General features: G+C 44.5%; 1 pseudogene across 1 annotated transcript in view; it reads left to right on the forward strand.

Moving 5' to 3' along the window:
- The window catches only part of LOC147096266 (butyrophilin-like protein 2), a 32489-nt pseudogene extending 15490 nt beyond the window's left edge, over window positions 1-16999 (forward strand). The window contains exons 3-7 of the transcript XR_015074882.1: window positions 2226-2329; window positions 5708-5795; window positions 11154-11501; window positions 15688-15975; window positions 16609-16999. The product of XR_015074882.1 is annotated as a butyrophilin-like protein 2 (transcript). The remainder of the gene's footprint in view (window positions 1-2225; window positions 2330-5707; window positions 5796-11153; window positions 11502-15687; window positions 15976-16608) is intronic.
- Window positions 17000-18369: the final 1370 nt, after the last annotated feature.

Consider the following 18369-nt stretch of genomic DNA (forward strand, 5'->3'; position numbering starts at 1 on the left):
CCTCGGGTGACTGTGTGGAGTTTGCACATTCTCCCCGTGTTTGCGTGGGTTTCCTCCGGGTGCTCCGGTTTCCTCCCACAGTCCAAAGATGTGCGGGTTAGGTTGATTGGCTATGATAAATTGACCCTTAGTGTTAGGGGGATTAAATACGTGGGGCTACGGGATAGGGTGGGATATGTGTTGGTGTAGGGGTTACGGGGATCGGGTGGGATATGTGTCGGTACAGGCTCGATGGGCCGAAATGGCCTCTATCTGCACTGTGGGGTTTCTGTGTTCTGTTCTGTGTACACTTCCGGCATAATGATAAAGATCAGGAATGGTAGATTTGGCTGATCTTTCTCCTCCTTACCTAGGGGCAGTGAGGCCAATTGTAGTACTTTGGTCCTTGTCCTGGCTAAGATCAGTTAACACATTACAGGCCAGGGATCAAGCTTTTCTGGTTTGTATGATTACTGGATAAACTTGTTGGGCATCACAGGAGTGGGTTTAGTGTTGACTGTTTTGAGCATCTGTCCTTGCACGAGCAATATTAGACCAGTATGAGACTGAGAGAGGCTGGGACAGCAGCAGCAGCTTGTAATGATGTCCTAACGCCTCCCTCTAACAGTTTTGCTATATTACTGAGACAAGTGGAGGGGTGTTGGGGGATGAGGTGCATTATGGAGGGAGAAGGACAGGACTTGGCTCACATGAAGCTGGTGGAATCGGGGATGAATAATCGGGGCATTGCACAAGTGTCTCAGACAGTACATGTGACCAAAAACCCGATCCGAATGCCTGACAAATCCTTTCAGGGGAAAAAGAGGGACAGGGAGAAATGAAGGAATTTTGTACCATCAGGAGTAAGGAAAAGTACATCAGGTGCAACAAGCCCATCCTTTTCTCAGAGATCAACACCACCTATCCACCTTCTCACCGTATCCTTCAGAAATACATCTATTTATCCCTTGATCCCATTTATAGTTCACTTCAATTTGCCTTTTTTAATTTATGCATTCTTGGGATGTGTTGGCTGTTGGCATTGATGTGGGATTGGAGCTGCATATAGACCAGATCTGGTAAGGAGGCTGGTCTCCTCCCCGGGGACATTAGTGAATCAGTTGGGTTTTTACAACAAGCCGACAGCTTCCTGTTCACTTTTACTTATGTCAGCTTTTTATTTCCACAGTTTAACAAAACATGAATTCAAATTCTCAAACTGCCATGGTGAGATTTGAATTCTCATTCCCTGGATTATTGGTCCAAACTTCTGGATTACGAGGCCAATATCCTAACCATGACATCACTGTACCCCCTTCTCTGGTACTTATTCCACAACACTCTTAACCTGTGAATGAAGTGGTCCAGAGTGACTTTGCTTTCTACTCCTAACTTTCTAATTCTAACCTGTGCTCTCGGTGTTTGGATTTTTCACTATATTGAGCAAATTGTCTCAATGAGTTTCATCAATTTCCATTTTAATCCTGTAAAATGAAATGACATCACCTCAAAGTCTCCCCATTTCCAAAGGAAACAACTCCACAACTTCTCCGACCTTTCCTCACAGTGTAAATTCCTGATGCCTGGAATCGTTTTTGTTGTTTTTTCTGTACCTTCTAAAGGGCAACAATATTTGTTATCAGCCTTTTTCCTGCAGTTTAAAACAATGATGATGATTTCACAGCTTTATCCAGTGTAATACTCCTGGACCTCTTTCTCGTTCAGTGTTTCTGTGCAGTATTTATGAGAATCATTTTGCTGAGGAATGTGCCTACTTTTCTAAAACAAGAAAGTCTGTAAACTATAACTTTTTAATTAGAATGTTTTAGGTAAAAAAACAAACTTATTCAAAAACATGCACAAGGCACAAGTAACAAATGTCAACCCTGAAATTATGCAGTGGGATATTGTCGCTCAAATGCTTAAGGAGTTTGTCTGAAATTCCACTCTCCATTATTTGAGTAGAAGTGTTAACTGACTCAGTGTCTCCTTATAGTTTCATTAAGAAAAGGCAACTTGGAGCTGCAGGTATCTCAATGAGTTGCAGTTATACCGATGTACCTACCAATCCCTCGCAGAGTTTGACGCTCTCGGTCCCGCCCATTATTGTATCCATTTTGTGGAATTTAAAATTACTTTTCTTTCTCCCCCGAGCGGCTGCTGTTCCTGTTGTGTGTCCATTAACTCCACATTAAAGAGAGTGGCCCGCTCTGATCCCGCTTATTACAAATTGTTCTTGTGCACAGGTTACAAACTCACCGAAGATGAGCGGGGACAAGGTGCCGGCAGCAAGTTCTGGGTAAGGAGAGTCCCAGTGAGAAGGAAAGCGGCTGCTCAAAGTGTTGGACAGGTCAGTGGGCTCCGGAATATTTCACCACACCGGGAGTTGGTGAGAATCACTGGGATAAAGGGTTCACTTTCGGATTTATCACCGGGGATCAGTGAGCGTGAAATCCGCTACTCAGTCCCGCCCTACAGGCCCTTGAGGGCAGGTCCCGGGGAGAATCTTCGATTCTTTACCTGACCAGGGGGAGCAGGCGGCCCCATTCAGGATAATGGGAAGAGGCGGGGGCTTCTGCAGGGGTAGACGAGAAGGGAATCGTTGCCTCCTCTGGTCTTCCTGACCGGATACTGGGGTTTATATGTTTCCAGCAGCGACTTTCAAACTCTAATGTGCAGGAATTCCCTGCTCCCCTGGGCTGCGTGGCTTTCGATTGGATTGAATTCAGAAGGAAGTGAGATTTCCTGTTAAATGGGCCGCAGCACCCCGTTCTTCTTAGGCAGTCCCTCGGAACCAAGGACGACTTGCTTCCACATTAAAAATGAGTTCTCAGGTGATTGATGAGTCCAATGTGGGACCTACAGTCTCTGTCACAGGCGGGGTAGACGGTGGTTGAAGGGGCAGGTGGGTGAAGTGCTTGGGTTGACGTGTGCTCCTTCCACTGTTTGCGCTTGGCTTCTGCTTGCTCCCTGCCAAGAGACTCGAGGTATTCGGCGCCTTACTGGATGCTTCTCCTCCACTTTGTGCAGTCTGTGCCAGGGATTCCCAGGTGTCGGTGGGGATGTTGCACTTTTTCAAGGAGGCTTTGAGGGTGTTCTTGAAGCGTCTCCTCTGCCCACCTGGGGCTCTCTTGCCACGTCGGAGCTCCGAGTAGAGCGCTTGTTTTGGGAGTCTCGTATCTGGCATGCGGAAGATGTGGCCAGTCCATCGGAGCTGATCGAGCAGGGTCAAAGCTTTGATGCTGGGGATGTTGGCCTGAGCGAGAACACTGATGTTGGTGCACCTATCTTGCCAATGGATTTGCAGGATCTTGCGGAGACAGCGTTGGTGGTACCTCTCCAGTGATTTGAGGTGCCTGCTGTACATGGTCCATGTCTCTGAAGCATACAGGAGGGTGGGAATCATTACTGCTCTGTAGACTATGAGCTTGGTGCCGGGTTTGAGGTCCTGGTCTTCAAACACTCTCTTCCTCAGGCGACTGAGGGCGGTGTTGGACTTCGTCATCGACGTCTGCCCTTGTTGACAGTAGGCTCCCGAGGTATGGAAAGTGGTCCACGTTGCCCAAGGCCTCGTCATGGATTTTGATAATCGGGGAGCAGTACTGTGTGGTGGGGGCAGGTTGGTAGAGGACCTTTGTCTTACGGATGTTTAGTGTAAGGCCTATGCTCTCGTACGCTTCGGTGAAGGTGTTGACGATGGTTTGGAGTTCGACCTCAGAGTGTGCGCAGACGCAAGTGTTGTCTGCATACTGTAATTCGGTGACAGAGGATGGGACGACCTTTGATCTGGACTGGAGGCGACGGAGGTTGAACAGTTTCCCGTTTGTTCTGTAGCTTGGCTCCACTCCAGCGGGGAGCTTACTGAGGGTGAGAGATTGCAGCCAGGAAGATCAAGAAGAGTGTTAGTGCGATGACACAGCCTTGCTTGAGCCCAGTCCGTATGTGAATTGGGTCTGTGGTGGATCCGTTGGTCAGGATCATGGCTTGCATCTTGTCGTGAAGCAGACGGAGGATGGTGACAAACTATTGAGGGCAGACGAATTTGAGGAGGACACTCCATAATCCCTCGCGGTTGACGGTGTCGAAGGCCTTTGTGAGGTCAAAGAAGGCCATGTACAGCGGTTGGTGCTGTTCCCTGCATTTCTCTTGTAGTTGATGCGCAGTGAAGATCATGTCCATTGTGCCCCTTAGAGGGTGGAATTCGCATTGCGACTCTGGGAGGAGCTCTTCAGCCACTGGGAGAAGGCGATTGAGGAGGATTCTTGCGATGACTAGACAGACGTAGGCTTTCGAGAACACTTAGCTGACAAATAGGGCAGAATGTGCTTGAGAAATCCAGTTCTACTTCCAGCTTCTCCTACTTTCATTACCACCTGTTTGATCCAGTGTTGTTGAGATGTAATTGTTTATTTTCTCCTTTCCTTGAAATGGTTGTGTTGGTGCCAGTCACCCTCCAGTATCTCATCCCAGTGGCCATTATTCATGTGTAACCCTTGACCGTGAATGCTGGCAGGCTATTTGCCATACAGGTATCACAGCCAAGCCTGATCTTGTCCCTAGCCTGTGCACTTCCAGCATAATGATAAAGATCAGGAATGGTAGATTTGGCTGATCTTTCTCCTCCTTACCTAGGGGCAGTGAGGCCAATTGTAGTACTTTGGTCCTTGTCCTGGCTAAGATCAATTAACACATTACAGGCCAGGGATCAAACTTAGGATGGTTCTGGTTTGTATGATGACTGAATAAACTTGTTGGGCCATCACAGGAGTGGGTTTAGTGTTGACTGTTTTGAGCATCTGTCCTCGCTGCAGCAATATTAGACCAGTATGAGACTGAAAGAGGCTGGGACAGCAGCAGCAGTTTGTAATGATGTCCTAAAGCCTCCCTCTAACAGTTTTGCTATATTACTGAGACAAGAAAAAAATCAAAATTCTCAAACTGCCATGGTGGGATTTGAATTCTCATTCTCTGGATTAACCTGTGAATGAAGTGGTCCAGAGTGACTTTGCTTTCTACTCCTAACTTTCTAATTCTAACCTATGCTCTCAGTATTTGAATTTTTCACTATATTGAGCAAATTGTCTCAATCAGTTTTATCAATTTCCATTTTAATCCTGTAAAATGAAATGACATCACCTCCAAAGTCTCCCCAATTCCAAAGGAAACAACTTCACAACTTCTCCGACCTTTCCTCACAGTCTAAATTCCTGATGCCTGGAATCGTTTTTGTTGTTTTTTTCTGTACCTTCTGAAGGGCAACAATTTTTAGGTTATCAGACTTTTTGCTGCAGTTTAACACAGTGATGATGATTTCACAGCTTTATCCACTGTAATACTCTTGGACCTCTTTCTCGTTCAGTGTTTCTCTGCAGAATCATCTTGCTGAGGAATGTGCCTTCTTTTCTAAAACAAGGAAGTCTGTAAACTGCATAACTTTTGAATTAGAATATTTAGGGAAAACCAAACTTATTCAAAAACATGAACAAGGCACAAGTAACTAATGTCAACCCTGAAATTATGCAGTGGGGTATTGTCATACAAATGCTTAAGGCGTTTGACTGAAATTCCACTCTCCATTATTTGATAGAAGTGTTAACTGACTTATTTTAAATGGGTTACGCCTCAGTTATAAGAGCAGAGAACGGAATTCAAAGAATGCGTTAATACACTTAAGAGGCATTGCTACAGCACTGAAATTAAGAAATATAACAAGAAATTATCTTTTCAGGTGAAAAACTTCAACCAGTTCTTTACAAAGATGAAAGGAAGATGCTTTAGTTTTGTGTTCCTACTTGGTCTTCATCCTGTAATGTTGGGTAAGGAATGGAATGGTTAATGTAAATCTTACACTTGTTACAAAACAAGGTGTCAGTATCTTCATCCACTTAGCTCATTTATAGTCGGAGATTTCGCAAACCGGAAAAGGCCATTAGGCCCAAACAAGGGCCCTTTTTCATGGATGAAACCCACCTACACCTATACTGTTCTCTGCAGCCAGAGCGTGAGTCCCGAAGGCTGTGTTGCCTGCCCGGTGCCAGGGTTAAGGACATCTCCTCTGGGCTGGAGAGGAACTTGGAGTGGGAGGGGAAAGATCCAGTTGTTGTGGTCCACATAGGTACCAATGACATAGGTAGAACAGAGAAAGTGTTTCTGCTGAGGGAGTATGAGCAGCTAGGGGCTTAATTAAAAAGCAGAACTAAAGGTAATAATCTCTGGATTACTACCTGAGCCACGAGCAAATTTGCATAGGGTAAATAAGATCAGAGAGATGAACGTGTGGCTCAGACTGGTGTGGGAGAAATGGGTTTAGATTCATGGGGTATTGGCACCAGTACTGGGGTAAAAGGGAGCTGTTCCGTTGGGACGGGCTTCACTTGAACCATGCTGGGACTAGTGTCCTGGCGAATCAAATAACTAGGGCTGTAGAGAGGGCTTTAAACTAAATAGTGGGGGAGAGGGCTCAGGTGAGCGGGAATTTAAAAAGTCAAAGAGAAAGGAGAAGGCAATAGAGCAGAGTAGCGATGGGGGTAACCAGAGTGTGACAGGAAGGGACAGAACGTATAACAATAAGAGTGCATCAGAAAGTGGGGTCAAAGCACGGAAAAATAGTAAAAAGACAAAATTAAAAGCTCTTTATCTGAATGCACGCAGCATTCATAAGAAGATAGATGAGTTGATGGCACAAATAGATATAAATGGGTATGATCTGATAGCCATTACAGAGATATGGTTGCAATGTGACCAAGGCTGGGAACTGAATATTCAGGGGTATTTGACATTTCAGAAGGATAGACAGAAAGGAAAAGGAGGTGGGGTAGCTATGTTAATAAAGGGTGAGATCAGTGCAGAAGTGAGAAATGATATTGGCTCAGAAGGGCAAGATGTAGAATCAGTTTGGGTGGAGGTAAGAAATAATAAAGGAAAGAAGTCACTGGTGGGCGTAGTCTATAGGCCCCCAACAGTAATTACACCGTTGGACAGAGTATAAATCAAGAAATAATGGAGGCTTGTAAGAAAGGTACAGCAATAATCATGGGCGATTTTAATCTTCATATTGATTGGACAAATCAAATTGGCCTCGAGGAAGAGTTCATAGACTGTATCCGGGATGGTTTCCTAGAACAATACATTGTGGAACCAACCAGGGAACAGGCTATCTTAGATCTGGTACTGTGTAATGAGACAGGATTAATAAATGATCTCGTAGTAAAGGATTCTCTAGGAAAGAGTGATCATAGCATGGTTGAATTTCAAATTCAATTGGAGGGTGAGAAAGTTGGGTCTCAAACCAGTGTCCTGATCTTAAATAAAGGCAATTACAAATGTATGAAGGCAGAGTTGGCTAAAGTGGACTGGGAAAATAGATTAAAGGGTAAGATGGTTGATAAGCAATGGCAGACATTTAAGGAGATATTTCATAACTCAAAAAATATATATTCCAGCGAGAAGGAAAGACTTAGAGGAGGGAGAACCATCCGTGCTTGACTGAGGAAGTAAAGGATGGTATCAAATTGAAAACAAAGGCTTACAATGTTGCCAAGATTAGTGGAAGGCCAGAGGATTGGGAACTTTTTTAAAACCAGCAAAGGGTGACTAAAAAATAATCGAGATAAGATGGATTATGAGAGTAAAATAGCAAAAATTTAAAAACAGATAGTAAGAGCTTCTACAGGTATATAAAAAGGAAGAGAGTAGCTAAAGTAAATGTTGGTCCCTTAGAGGATGAGACTGGGCAATTAATAATGGAGAACAGGGAAATGGCAGAGACTTTGAACAAATATTTTGTATCAGTCTTTACGGTAGAAGACACAAAAACCATCCCAATAACACATCATCAAGGGGCTATAGGGAGGGGGGAGAACTTAAAACAATCACTATCACTAAAGAAAAAGTACTCGGTAAAATAATGGGACTAAAGGTGGACAGGTCCCCTGGACCTGATGGCCTGCATCGTAGGGTCTTAAAAGAAGTGGCTGCAGAGACAGTGGATGCATTGGTTGCAATCTACCAAAATTCCCTGGATTCTGGAGATGTCCCAGCGATTGGAAAACTGCAAATGTAATGCCCCTATTTAAGAAGGGAGGGAGACAGAAAACAGGAAACTATAGACCAGTTAGCATAACATCTGTCATTGGGGAAATGCTGGAGTCCATTATTAAGGAAGCAGTAGCAGGACATTTAGAAAATCATAATACAGTCAAGCATGGTTTTATGAAAGGGAAATCATGTTTGACAAATTTGCTGGAGTTCTTTGAGGATGTAACGAGCAGGGTGGATAAAGGGGAATCAGTGGATGTGGTGTATTTGGATTTCCAGAAGGCATTCGATAAGGTGCCACATAAAAGGTTACTGCACAAGGTAAGAGGTCACGGGGTTGGGGGTAATATATTAGCATGGATAGAGGATTGACTAACTAACAGAAAGCAGAGAGTCGGGATAAATGGGTCATTTTCCGGTTGGCAAACTGTAACTAGTGGGGTGCCACAGGGATCAATGCTGGGGCCTCAACTATTTACAATCTATATGAATGACTTGGATGAAGGGACCGAGTGTAATGTAGCTAAATTTGCTGACGATACAAAGATAGGTGGGAATGCAAGTTGTGAAGAGGACACACAGAATCTGCAACGGGATATAGACAGGCTAAGTGAGTGGGTAAACATTTGGCAGATGGAGTATAAAGTGGGAAAGTGTGAGGTTATCCACTTTGGTAAGAAAAAGAAAAAAGCAAATTATTATTTAAATGGGGAGAGATTACAAAATGCTGCAGTACAGAGGGACCTGGGGGTCCTTGTACATGAAACACAAAAAGTTAGCATGCAGGTACAGCAAGTAATCAGGAAGGCAGATTGAATGTTGGCCTTTATTGCAAGGGGGCTGGAGTATAAAAGCAGGAAAATCCTGCTACAACTGTACAGGGTGTTGGTGAGACCACACTTGGAGTACTGCGTACAGTTTTGGTCTCTTTATTTAAGGAGGGATATACTTGCATTGGAGGCAGTTCAGAGAAGGTTCACGAGGTTGATTCCTGAGATGAAGGGATTGACTTATGAAGAAAGGTTGAGCAGGCTGGGCCTATACTTATTGGAGTTTAGAAGAATGAGAGGTGATCTTACTGAAACATAAGATACTGAGGGGGCTCGACAAGGTAGATGCAGAGAAGATGTTTCCCCTCCTGGGGGAATCTAGAACTAGGGGGCATAGTTTCAGAATAAGGGGGTCGCCCATTTAAAACTGAGATGAGGAGGAATTTCTTCTCTCGGAGGGTCGTAAATCTGTGGAATTCTCTGCCCCAGGGAGCTGTGGAGGCTGGGTCATTGAATATATTTAAGGTGGAGATAGACAGATTGTTGAACAATACGGGAGTGATGGGTTATGGGGAGCGGGCAGAGAAATGGAGCTGAGCCCAAGATCAGATCAGCCATGATCTCATTAAATGGCGGAGCAGGCTCGAGGGGCCAAATGGCCGACTCCTGCTCCTATTTCTCATGTTCTTATGTTCCTATGCATCCCTCACTCTGATCCCTCTCCAGAAATGTCTCTTGAAGCCATTATACAGTCTGCTTCAATGGCGTTCACTAGCTTCTTCTTACACAACTCTATGTGGAGTGAGTTATTAGGGAAGGCCATGACAACGGGTATACACACACAGCACCTGAGCTTGTCCTTTCTCTTCGTCGATGCTGATGGACCTGCTGCGTATTTCCAGCATGTTCTGTTGTTTCAGATTTCCATCATTTGTAGTTTTTCTTTCTCATTATTGCCCCGGCTCTCTCACTCCAAGGGTGAAAAAGTTCCACCTGCCTTTCCTTGTACTCCTAAATCCACATTTCTGTCCTGAGTATTAAAGTCTTCAGTATGTTGAATGATTTAATCAGGACCAACCAGTTTAAAAATTCTCTTCATAATCTTGTACACTTCAGTTAAATGAACCAATTTCTCTTTTCTGGAGAAAACAAACCCAACAATGTAGGCAAATGTGGCAGCCGATTTGTACACAGTAAGGTCACAGAAACAGTAAATGTGTTAATTGACCAGATAATCTGTTCTTGGTGTGAGTTGAGGGAGGAATGTTGGCCAGGACACTGGGAGAATTCACGATTCTTCTTTAAATAGTGTCACGGGATCCTTTACACCCACCAACAGGCAGACAGACTGGGCTTCGGTTTAATGTCTCATCAAAAAGGCAGCAGCTCCAACAATACAACACTCCCTGAGTACTGCACTGAAGTGTCAGCTCAAGTACTGAAGTCAGCCTCGAATGTAGCAAAAATCAGCTTAAAAGTGGGTTTAAAGAAAATTGAAGTGTATACGGAGAAGCTGTTTGTTCAGAATTAGAAGCAAAACTGAGGAACACATTAATCTGGAAACAAGTCAGCTGAATGTCTCATTCAAAAAGTCTGCTCGGAATACCAGTAATGGAGCTGAATATACTGCTTCTTGTGCCTGGGAATTGCTTCAGAGTCAGTGCCACCACCTGGAATTTCTTCCATGTTAAGTAGAAGTGTAAACACTAACTGAGTTACCCAGAAATCGCTGGAGTTGGGTTGTTGCATTAGGTGATGAGAAAATCGTGACTTGTTGTTTTCCCCCGGTGCAAATCATAGAAACATAGAAGATAGGAGCAGGAGTAGGCCATTCAGCCCCTCAAGCCTGCTCCACCATTTAATGAGATCATGGCTGATCATTTAGCAGTTTCATGCTGCCTGAAACCGCCAGGATCCTATTCATGATTCATTTCTTCTTGTTACTCACAAAATGGCTACTAAAATTACGAAAAATTTTAAACAATCTCTCGCCGCCGCCTTCCCAGCTTCCTCAAACCCAAATATCCTAAGAGAGGGAGTTTAACTAACTTCCACCATTGTACCATTCTACCTGAGTGTAAGTCTGAGATTAATGGTCAGATTACCCTTTTATCACTGCTACCTATTTATATACACTGTATTTAGTGAGCTAGTAAATGTGTAAATAATACAAGAGGGAACAGTTATTGTTTTTATAAAGTTCTGTCCCTTTTATTGCAAATTTATTTTCCAGATTAATGATTTTTGGAAGAATTAGTCACACTAAAAATTGAATTTTATTTGTTTCCTTTAAAATATCTCCCTGAAGATTAAATTTGTTCCTTCAGTAAGAGTGTTGACGCTGTTTAAAATGTTATATTTTACCAGAGAGATTCCGTGTGCTTGTACCAGACTATCCCATCATAGTCACAGTTGGTGAAGATGTTGTATTAGAGTGCCAACTGGTACCAGATATATCTCTGGATAACCTGGAGGTTCGATGGTTGACATCAGACTCTGCTTCGCCAGTACATTTATACATCGGTGGACAGGATCGAACTGATGTGCAGGACAAAGCTTATCAAGGGAGGACGTAACTTTTTAAAGATGAGTTTCCCCGTGGAAATGCCTCTCTCAAACTGAGGAAGATAAAAGCATCAGATGAAGGGAGCTACACGTGTTTTATTGACTCCAAAACATACCATGCGGAAGCAGTGATAGATCTACGAGTTGGAGGTTAGTCCCTCTAGTTGGAAACTACTAATGTGTGATGGGTATGAGGCACAATATTCAAATTGCAGCATCTTTTAAAATCATAAATGACAATTAGCAAGCTCCAGGTTATTTGAAAATGAAAACCACAAACAATTTACTGGAAAATTCAAGATTTTTGCTAATAATTCAAAATGGGCACAGACTGGAAATATATACCACTCTGCAATTAAAATAAGGTCATGTCCCCTAGTGTACAGACAACACAGTGAAGTGGGGGGTGTAATTGGACACCACTCACCCAGCATTCTGCCTGGCATTTGATCCAGCCAGTGGTACTCATGCTCCAGGCAGGCAGTGACTACTTCAAGCTCTGCTCGACTATGCAGAGATACCAATGTCTAGTGACAGTGCAGGCATAATCCTTCAGAGTTCAGACAGCGCACAGTGCTAACACTCCCGAGTTCAGACAACGCACCGCACTAACACTCCCGAGTTCAGACAATGCACAGCGCTAACATTCCTGAGTTCAGACAACACACAGCGCTAACACACCCGAGTTCAGACAATGCACAGCGCTAACACTCCCGAGTTCAGACAATGCACAGCGTTAACATTCCCGAGTTCAGACAACGCACAGCGTTAACATTCCCGAGTTCAGACAACGCACATGCTAACATTCCCGAATTCAGACAACACCAGGCCTACAGAGCAATTCACTTTTAAGCCCATTCAAATATGTGACCCCATGAACTGGCATGATGTCACCAGTGGAAACCTTTTGTCCATGTACAGAGAAAGATGTCATCAGGTGGCCTGGTTCATGTACAGAAGGGTTATGTCATTGGGTCGACTGAAAACCAGAAGTATTCACACTGTGTCGCTAATCACTCCGTTAATATAATTCAGTTGCACAGTTCATGTTTTAAATATAATGGGGTGGAAATTCATGGGCCTTGTATGGCATTACTGAGGCATCTCTGCCTCATTTTGCAGACAAAGCAAAATTCCAATGGAAAGGGGGAAGATGCTTTGTGTGTCCACAAGTTACTGGTGCCAACTTTGAAGAGGTGATGCCAGAAATTCCTGTACTTCCTCTTGACTTACACCCCATGAAAAGTCAACCTCCATGACATGGGTATACTTCTTTACCAGGACAATACCCTGGCTAAAGTGTGGCCCACAATGCCGGTTTCCTATCTGTATTCGATTGTGGACAATCGACAATGTGGAAAATTGCCCAGGTATGTCCTGTGCACAAAAAGCAGGACATATCCAACTTGGCCAATTACTACCCTATCGGCCTGCTTCCAATCATCAGTAAATTGATGGAAGGAGTCGTCAACATGAATTCCACAGGTGAGATGAGAGTGAGTGCCCTTGACATAAGGCAGCATTCGGCCAAGTGTGGCACCAAGGAGCCCTAGTAAAACTGAAGCCAATGCGGATAAGCTGATAACTCTCCTGTGATTGGAGTCATACCTGGTGAGGGATGGAGATGTTGAGGGACTGTGCATTGTACAGGAAACTTTTGTTTAACCGGAGGAGAATGCTCTATCCACCGGCAAAATTCAGGAGTCGGCTCAGATAAGTTTTTTTACTTTTCGTTGCTTTTTTTCTCCAGTCCTGGCTCTGCAAGCGTCTAACTGAAGCTGTTGCTTAGCTACAGAGACGCTTGCAAGCTGCGCCGACTGTATTGAAGCTGTTGCTGAGCAACAGGGTTTGTTGCTTCAGACGGAGCTCAGAAGCTCCGTATGTTTTAACATTAGCGCTCGTTTTTCCAGCAGTGTTGATCGACCGGCACCAGCTCGGTCCCGTCAGTGCCGGATACCAGAAAGTTTCCTGTAAAAGGAAATGATTGGCGGAAAACGTGAAATCGTCAGTGGCAGAGGGTATCTGAAGAGTCACAGATGTAGGTGGGTACAGACTGGACAAGAGTTAAGGTCAGAGGATATTGGTCTAGTGGGACAGCAGCAAGCTTCAATAATCCATCTGCCAAGACACTGCTATTTGTGTATCTTGGGGAGGAATTGGAAACTGGCTGCAGGGTTGGGGAACAATAAGATTGGAAGCATGATGGGGTGGGGGAGGGAGGTCTCTGGAAGGGATGAATTTGGTAACACTGGGAGATTATGATATGGTGTTTGGTCGTGGGGTCATGGTCTGTAGTTAGATGGGGGGAGTCGTCAGACAATTGATGTTCAGCCTCAGCCTGTCAGAGGCCCTTCTGCCAGACAACATCAGTGGCCTCTTTCTTGGTGTGTTTGATGGTATCTGGAATGGAACAGAAAGCTACAAGTGAAACATAGAAGATAGGAGCAGTAGGCCATTCGGCCCCTCGAGCCTGCTCCGCCATTCGATGAGATCATGGCTGATCATCCAAACTCAGTACCCCGTACCTGCCTTCTCCCCGTATCCCTTGATACCTTTAGCTCTAAGAAATATATCTAACTCCTTCTTGAATATATTTAAAGACTTGGCCTCAACCGCCTTCTGTGGTAGAGAATTCCACAGGTTCACCACTCTGGGTGAAGAAATTCTTCCTCATCTCTGTCCTAAATGGCTTACCCCTTATCCTTAGACTGTGACCCCTGGTTCTGGACTCTCTGACCATCGGGAACATTCTACCTGCATCTAGTTTGTCCAGACCTGTCAGAATTTTATAAGTTTCGATGAGATCCCCTCTCATTCTTCTAAACTCCAGCGAGTATAAGCCCAATCGACACAATCTCTCCTCATACGTCATTCCTGCCATCCCAGGGATCAGCCTTGTGAATCTTCGCTGAACTCCTTCCATGGCAAGAACATCCTTCCTCCGATAAGGTGACCAAAACTGCACACAGTACTCAAGGTGTCGTCTAACCAAGGCCCTGTACAACTGCAGCAGGACATCCTTGCTCCTGTACTCAAACCCTTTCGCTATGAAGGCCAACATACCATTTGCCTTCTTCACCGCCTGCTGCACCTGCATGCTTACCTTCAGCGACTGGTGCACAAGGACACCCAGGTCTCGTTGCACTGCCCCTTCTCCCAATCTATTGCCATTCAGATAATAGACTGCCTTTCTGTTTTTGACACCAAAGTGGATAACCTCGCATTTATCCACGTTATATTGCATCTGCCACGCTTCTGCCCAATCACCCAACCTGTCCAAATCATCCTGGAGTTTCTCGGTATCCTCCTCGCAGCACACACGCCCACCCAGCTTTGTGTCATCTGCAAACTTGGAGATATTACATCTAGTTCCCTTATCTAGATCATTAATGTATATTGTGAATAGCTGGGGTCCAAGGACCGATCCCTGCGGTACCCCACTAGTCACTGCCTGCCACTCGGAAAAAGACCCGTTAATTCCTACTCTCTGCTTTCTGTCCGCCAACCAGTTCTCTATCCAAGTCAATACCTTGCCCCCAATCCCATGTGCCTTAACTTTACACGCTAATCTCTTATGCGGGACCTTATCGAAAGCCTTTTGAAAGTCCAAATACACCACATCTACTGGTTCTCCCTTATCTATTTTCCCAGTTACATCCTCAAAAAATTCCAGTGGATTAGTCAAGCACGATTTACCTTCTGTAAACCCATGCTGACTTTGTCCGATCCTGTCACTGCTTTCCAAGTGCTCAGCTATTACATCCTTTATAATGGACTCTAGCATTTTCCCCACTACCGATGTCAGGCTTACCGATCTGTAATTTCCCGCTTTCTCTTTACCACCCTTTTTGAATAGTGGGGTAACATTAGCTACCCTCCAATCCATGGGTACAGTTCCAGATTCCAGCGAATTTTGGAAGATGATCAGCAATGCTGAGAGGGAAATAAATTTAAAGAAACAGAAAATGGTGATATTGCAGCAGTTGTTGATGAAGAGATTGAGTGAAGGCAAGATGAAGGAGCCCAGAATGATTGAGAGTGCTGGAGACAGGAAAAGTGGTCTGATTCAGATTCACAGACAGACTGCTCCTGCCTGAAAGAGAAGGCACAGACGTGGTGGTGGAAGAAGAGTTTGTCACATCATGAGGCCAATCCAATATTGTCTGTTTTACACGATCGGCGAAGTTAAAATTACCCCCACTGATTTTAATACTTGGGTCAGTCAATGGAGGAATAGGTTGTCCTATATTAACTTTAACAGACTAAAATTATTGTAGATTGTTGCAATTGCACATTTAACAATAAAAATGAGTAATATTTTTGATCCTAATTGCAGGTTTTGGACACCGGCCTTGGATTCACCTGGAGGAAAACAACAAACAAGGAGTTCGAGTTGTGCGTAAATCTGATGGATGGTATCCTGAGCCAGAGCTATGGTGGGTGGATGGGAATGGACAAGATGTGACCGCACAGCCTGAAACAGAATTCATAAAGGACTCCAGAGGCCTCATTGCTGTCCAGAGTCATCATATTGATGTAACAAGTGATTCTGTAAACAAGTTTTTATGTTTCATGCAAAACTGGTTATTGAACAAAAAACGAGAGGCCCATCTCCAGATATCAGGTATGTGAGAACTTAGAAATCGTTTTATATTTTAAAAAATCCTAACTAAATTTCTCCTCTCCTGAAGGCACTAACTCAGACTGGGTGTGGATCCACAAGCACTGGTCCTCCTGTGGACCAGGCCCAAGGGGCAGTTTTTCATATTTGAACCTAGAAAGTTGGCAAGCTCGTGGACTATCTGCGACACTGCAGATGAGCCTGATGTGTCCTCACCCAATGTCCACATGTCCATATTCCAACAGTGATCACTGGATAGAGATTAGGGGCAAGAACACTGGGTATTGTGGTTTTGTATTGAAGTAACCAAATTACTATTGTACTTTAATTTTTATGTTAGAATATGTATAATGTGGCACCAATGTACAAGGTGGAGGTAATGAGTTAATTCATACCCTGAGTTAAACGATATATGGGTCTGTATATTGCATTTACCCAGCTAAGCTTTAAAAACATGATTAAGTGACTTCAAATGCTGAGAAATTAAACTGCAGAGCAACTTGTGGGAAGATTGGGGAGGATGTCTGCTCGGCCCGGTGAGGCAGCACATATACAAGATAACATATCTAAGAATTTGTTTGTTGTTCCATTACATCAAAGTATGGTGGGCCTAATCAGGATGTGCTTGCTTTGCAGAAGTAACCCAGAGACAAGGCCAAAAGTCTGGGCTTTGCAGAGATTGAACGAGGACTGTTATCTTAAGAAAACATGTAACGAGCAAACCACCTGACCAGAAAACAAACTGACGGTTGTAAAGCAATTAAGATGAGGCCCCAGTCACAGAAAGTGACAGGACCAACTGATAACAGAACTGCGAGTTTGTAGGCGGCAGGAAGGATTAAATGTTATGGTTTATAATTGCCATTTAGCTATAACTCTGTATATGCTGATAAGCTTTGCACCCGCCCCTAGGGCAGGGGTTTGATTTATGTATAATTGTGAACGTTGCTAGGATATCGGTGGAGTCGGATTCAGACAGCGATCTGAAAGGTTCTCCCCAGGTCTGAATAAACCGTTGTGACTTCAATTAGTTGGTCTGTCTTTCTTACAACAAGCCGGTGACGTCGACCTTGTATATCACTTGGTCCGCACTTTGGGGGCTTACTTCAATATGACTGAAGAAAAGATTTGAATATTATTGTAAGCTACTAGAAAGGCTGGCTGTATTTAATGTAGATTAGTCACCAGGACCAGATGGGATGCATCCTACAATGCTGAGGGAAGTAAAGGTGGAAGTTGCGGAAGTACTGGCCATAATCTTCCAATCCTCAGAGAGACGAGCCTCCATCACCTCCTCTCCTTCTGTCGCCAGCTATTTAACCAGGTGGCCCGACAAGAGGAAACAGTGCATGATTTCTACATCCAGCACCCGGGGAATCACCTTTTTTAAAATTCATTCCTGGGATGTGGGCGTCGCTGGCATTTATTGCCTGTCCCTAATTGTCCTTGAGAAGTGATGATGAGCTGCCTTCTTGAACCGCTGCAGTCCATGTAGTGAATGTACTCCCACAGTGCTGTTAGGGAGGGAGTTCCAGGATTTTGACCCAACGACGATGAAGGATCTGCGATATATTTCCAAGTCAGGATGGTGTGTGACTTGGAGGGGAACTTGCAGGTGATGGTGTTCCCATGCGCCTGCTGCCCTTGTCCTTCTAGGTGATAGAGGTTGCGTGTCAGGGAGCTGCTGCTGAAGAAGCCTTGGCGAGTTGCTGCAGTACATCTTGTGCGCCGGTGGTGGAGGGAGTGAATGGTTAAGGTGCTGGATGGAGTACCAATCAAGCAGGTTGCTTTGTCCTGGATGGTGTTGAGCTTCTTGAGTGTTGTTGGAGCTGCAATCATCCAGGCAAGTGGAAAGTATTCCATCACACTCCTGACTTGTGCCTTGTAGATGGTGGAAAGGCTTTGGAGAGTCAGGAGGTGAGACACTCGCCACAGAATACCCAGCCTCTGACTCAGAGTCATAGTCATAGAGTTATACAGCACAGAAAGAGGCCCTTCGGCCCATCGCATCCACGCCGGCCATCAAGCCCTGTCTAATCTAATCCCATTTTCCTGCATTTGGTCCGTAGCCTTGTATGCTATGGCATTTCAAGTGCTCATCCAAATGCTTCTTGAATGTTGTGAGGGTTCCTGCCTCAGCCACCCTTTCAGGCAGTGAGTTCCAGATTCCAACCACCCTCTGGGTGAAAAAGTTCTTCCTCAAATCCCCTCTAAACTTCCTGCCCCTTACCTTGAATCTATGCCCCCTTGTTATTGACCCCTCTACTAAGGGGAAAAAGTTCCTTTCTATCTACCCTATCTATGCCCCTCATAATTTTGTACACCTCAATCAGGTCCCCCCTCAGCCTTCTGTGCTCCAAGGAAAACAACCCCAGCCTGTCCAGTCTTTCTTCATAG

Source organism: Somniosus microcephalus, unplaced genomic scaffold (genome assembly GCF_052327205.1).
Source record: "Somniosus microcephalus isolate GS21.2 unplaced genomic scaffold, FLI_Smic_1.0 unresolved_chr1, whole genome shotgun sequence".
NCBI lineage: Eukaryota > Metazoa > Chordata > Chondrichthyes > Squaliformes > Somniosidae > Somniosus > Somniosus microcephalus.